Raw genomic sequence first — 4485 nt, forward strand, 5'->3', positions numbered from 1 at the left:
GAGATTAGAGAGATTAGAGCAACTGGTTTTCTAGCCAGCTTTTTGCTAAGACTTAATAAACAAAAGAGGGGTAATTTATTATATCATAAATTATTAAATATGTTAACAAACACAGCAACAAATTTCTTTTTGTTTAAAATCCCCTGAGATTAATAACATACATACATGCTAGGATTGCAAATTTGCACAATATTTCAAAGATCCACAGCATGATTTATTTAATATGATTTATTTTTGAAATATTATATAAATTGGTTTTAGACTTCAGCTACCTATATTTGAAGTATATATGAAAATATCAGTATATTTGGAAAAGTATTTCTCAGTGAACTTTAAGGTATTTCTCCAGAGATGTCGAAAACAAAATTAGAAAGAATAAGAGATTTTCTTACATTCTTGATCCCTTACTCCATTAAGGTTTTATCACTTTAAAGTTGACCTGATGTGACCTTAACAGTTGTGGTTAATTCTCTAATACATAGTTGGTAACTGGGTAGAGAATAGGCTTATATTAGAGACCCCAACCAATAGCGAGATACATAAGGAGATAGGAAAATTTATCTCAGTATTTATCTGGGGGAAAAAAAGGCATTTGAAAGCATAACATTGGTATATGGTATAAGATTTAGCCAACAATATTTGTTAGCAAATTCCCATTTTCCATTTAATCCTTTTTAAGGGTTGACCCAAACATAGTGTCTGTAAAATGAAAATGTTTTTGTCATTTTGAGGTGAAGTGTACAGCAGGTTAGAGAGAGGTTTTAACCAGAGTGATATTTGTGATCATAACGATCTGTACTTGGGACCTCTGTGATTAGAGTAGTACATCATCATTCTATTTTTTTCAAGTGTTTCAACTTTTGTTTTTTGAGGATTATAAGATCATAAAATTAAATTACTCCAACAGAAATGTTAAATTCAAAATGAAGTTGTTCTCTATGTTGCCTTTGGTTTTCTTCCAACAAAGGAGGAGATGGCTCAGAGAACAGAAGAGCTCCATCAATACAGCTGTTAGGAGTGGCTTGGGACAGAAGGGTGTGTGTAGCTGCTGGGATGTTAGAATAGTTTACTGCAGAAGACTGCTGAGGATCAATAGGCAGTGTTTACTTTTGATTAAACCAAAACACATGCACTGTTTAATTGTTACCCATGGCCTTCTTCCTCGTGGCCCTTTTCCCTCTACAGGCACAAGTTTTGTTATCTCTCTTTCCTCCTTCAAGAAAAATATAAAAGCATGAGATTTTTACATGCTTTATTTGCCTTCGCGAGTGAGGCTGCATGGCTTAATATCTTCATGATTTTAGACGCAATATTTGTTCATAATATCTTCTTATTTGCTTAAAGATTCATTATACAGAATTTTCCTCTCTCTTCATAAAAGCTGTGATGTTTAGTAGAGACCTAGAATGCTAACAGGGACAGGATTTCATTGTATATCACATTACTTGTCAGAAACAGAGGAACAGTAGTGGTTTGGCACAGTGTTTTTCTTCCATAAAAAGTTTTGCAAATGTATCAGGCCAGAGAGATAACAGCTGATATGCTGGCTCAAACTTTTTGGTTGTTTCGGATTTTTTTATTGTAGGGCCCATTGTAAACAAATAAATAGCACATATAGATGCCACAAATGCTTACAGTTTTTAGACCAAGAGTCATGTTAAGGGCTGTATATTGTCTTTGGTATGTGGTAGAGCTAAAGTTGATTAACCTGCTGTCACTACAGGCCTCTCCCATTTACACGTCTGTTGATTCCACCTCTGGAAGAAAAGGTCTTCCATAGGACTTGCAGCTGAGTGCTGGGCCTCCATCCTGGGAAAGAGGGATGCTTCACCAAGGCAGTATGACTCAAAAGTGTTTATGCTGTCATGTCAGAAGTTTGTCTGCCCAGGACCATTGCCACTGCTTCCATGGCCGTGCCGCGGGCCCGGCAGCCGCAGCGGGGCAGTTTCCCAAAGCACGTTTGCTCCCTCAGGCCCGGCCATGGCGCTGCCTTCAGAGCAGCCCTGGGTGCCGGCACGGGGCCGCAGAGCGGAGCCTGGCAGGGCTGTGTGCTGTGTGTGCTGCCGTGGGGCTGTGTGCAGTGTGTGCTGCCGTGGGGCTGTGTGCTGTGTGTGCTGCCGTGGGGGCTGCTCCATGGCATTGCTGCTCCATGGCATCCCTGCTCCATGGCATCCCTGCTCCATGGCACCGCTGTTCCATGGCATCCCTGCTCCATGGCACCGCAGCTCCACGGCATTGCTGCTCCATGGCACCGCAGCTCCATGGCACCGCAGCTCCATGGCACCGCTGCTCCATGGCATTGCTGCTCCATGGCATCCCTGCTCCATGGCACCGCTGCTCCATGGCACCGCAGCTCCATGGCATCCTGCCCCATGGCATCGCTGCCCCATGGCACCGCTGCCCCATGATATCCCTGCTCCATGGCACCGCTGCTCCATGGCATCCCTGCTCCATGGCACTGCTTCTCCATGGAATCCCTGCTCCATGGCACCGCTGCTCCATGGAATCCCTGCTCCATGGCAGCGCTGCCGGGTCTGTGCTCAGCGGGAGCGGCTCCTCACGGCACCTCCTGGAGCGGGGCATGCACGGGCAGCGCCCGCCGCACAAACCCCGGGCGGGCTCAGCCAGGGAACCAGAGACAGGCTCACTGCAGCCTCACTCGCGAAGGCAAATAATGCCGGGCTAGCAGGCAGCTGTTTGTTTACTTATTTATTCTGAATGTGCCAGAGAGCATGTCAGACTTAAATCCAAGGCATAGCACTGTAACCTAAGCAACTGTAACCATTACGGCCACTTCACGCTTGAATAGTTTCCCTATCTTAAATTTGTCCTTCCTTTTTCTAGTTCAGTTTCCTGGAGGGGAGGGAGGAAAGAGCAAAATTTTGGAATGAATTTTAATATTTAGCAGATTTCTGTAAACCTGGATGTGTTGGTGGTTTTGTTTTGGTTGGGTTTTTTGGGGGATGTTGTTTGTTTGGTTGATTTTTGTTAGCTTTAAATACTCATCTTGTTTTTTACTTTAAAAGGTAAAAAATGCTATTTCATATTTCTGTTGTGTGGAGTGTATTATAGCTAATCTTGAATTCACTTAAAAATTAGACTAAAATACATTATTATTGTGCAATCATAGGGGAAAAAAGCAAAACCAAACTCGTGTACAGCATTTTCAGACATTAGTGGAATGATAGGATCTAGACAATATGTAGCTATTAAATCAATAATCCAGACACTGAGGGAATTCCCCAGACAGCTGTTGGATATTTTCCTCTAATCAGTGATATTAATCCAATGGTGTTTGAAATGGCATGATTGTATATTGGAAGGTATTTTCATGCTGATGTTTTCTCATGCATCTCTAATGGCTTCCTAAAATATGAAGAGGACCAAGTATTATTCATAGCCATGGATATCCTGTGAAAAAGCTGCTGCTTGAATAAATGAAGTGTGTGCAAGTCCTTTAGCCCTTTCTGACAGACATCCTAAGCTGGTTTAGCACCACTATACCCTGGTGTCTTTTGTTTCCTGGCAGGATAACCCTGATGGATGTCAGTGGCGAGTGCCAAGCTTTGTGTGGCAGAAGTCAGAGAGGTGTGTGAGAACCAGGTACACAGATTTTGAGGGACAACAGAGCTGGGAGGTGGGCAGGTTGTTCTATTAAGTCTCTTCCATCTCCAGTGTCTCCAGTTTTGTTTTCATATAGATTTCAGTGCCATGGAAATATCTTTTTCCTGTTTGTAGTAGTTGTGTAGACATTTACAATACCTAGTTTCTAGGCTGGCCTATGTTATTTTTTATATAGCTACAACCAGCATACCTGTGCTATCCAGATTCCTGTTTATAAATATAAGCATTTTTCTTTGTTCTTCTCTGCTTCACTACAGTATTGGGGCTTACTTATTTCAGTGTCATCCTTCCTAACCTAATCCAAACAATAACCTTGGCTCAACAATTTAAACATATTGAATCCCCAACCAGAGTAGTTTTCCCTAGTAATACTCTGATTACAGCAGCTTTTATGTCTGAATAGGAAAGGACCTTAAACACTAAATCTCATCAGCACTGTAAAAAATAAGTGGTGAGCATCAGTCACATTTTCTTGAAATACCACAAGTCTTTCTTGAGGTCTAATCCTTTAATCTCTGGATTTTGGGCACTTCTGTTCTGATTACTAGGGATCAAAAGGTTTGGCAAATACTCTTTAGACCACTCTTCAAAGTGGCCACTGTGATATTACCAGGTTGTTATGACAATTGTATATTTTTTTGTTGTAGTGGTAGTTGGCATTTTTGGAAAAAACAAAGTTAGTTTATCAATGCAATGGTCTGCCACACTGAAAATTTTAAAAAAGTATGTGGTCCTCCAGTATAGAGGTTCAGAGGATTTGAGAACATGGCAATGTCAAAGTAAAGGAGAAATATCTTTCACTGATGATGGAAATTCCTCCTACTGTGTAAGAGGCAACCTTTCAAATGGAGGTTGGTACCC

The 4485-nt window shown here is 41.7% G+C and overlaps 1 long non-coding RNA gene across 2 annotated transcripts; it reads right to left on the minus strand.

Annotated features, from left to right (window-relative positions):
• Positions 1 to 1102: 1102 nt before the first annotated feature.
• LOC135280880 (uncharacterized) lies at positions 1103 to 1854 on the minus strand. 2 transcript variants are annotated; one of them, XR_010347688.1, is made up of 2 exons: positions 1709 to 1854; positions 1103 to 1213 (listed from the first exon to the last, which is right to left on the minus strand). It is a non-coding gene; the product is annotated as an uncharacterized LOC135280880 (long non-coding RNA). The 2 variants fall into 2 exon arrangements; XR_010347689.1 differs by having other exon boundaries at positions 1636 to 1854.
• Between the last annotated feature and the right edge of the window lie 2631 nt (positions 1855 to 4485).

The sequence above is a fragment of the Passer domesticus genome, chromosome 14 (assembly GCF_036417665.1).
Source record: "Passer domesticus isolate bPasDom1 chromosome 14, bPasDom1.hap1, whole genome shotgun sequence".
In the NCBI taxonomy this organism is placed as follows: Eukaryota; Metazoa; Chordata; class Aves; order Passeriformes; family Passeridae; genus Passer; species Passer domesticus.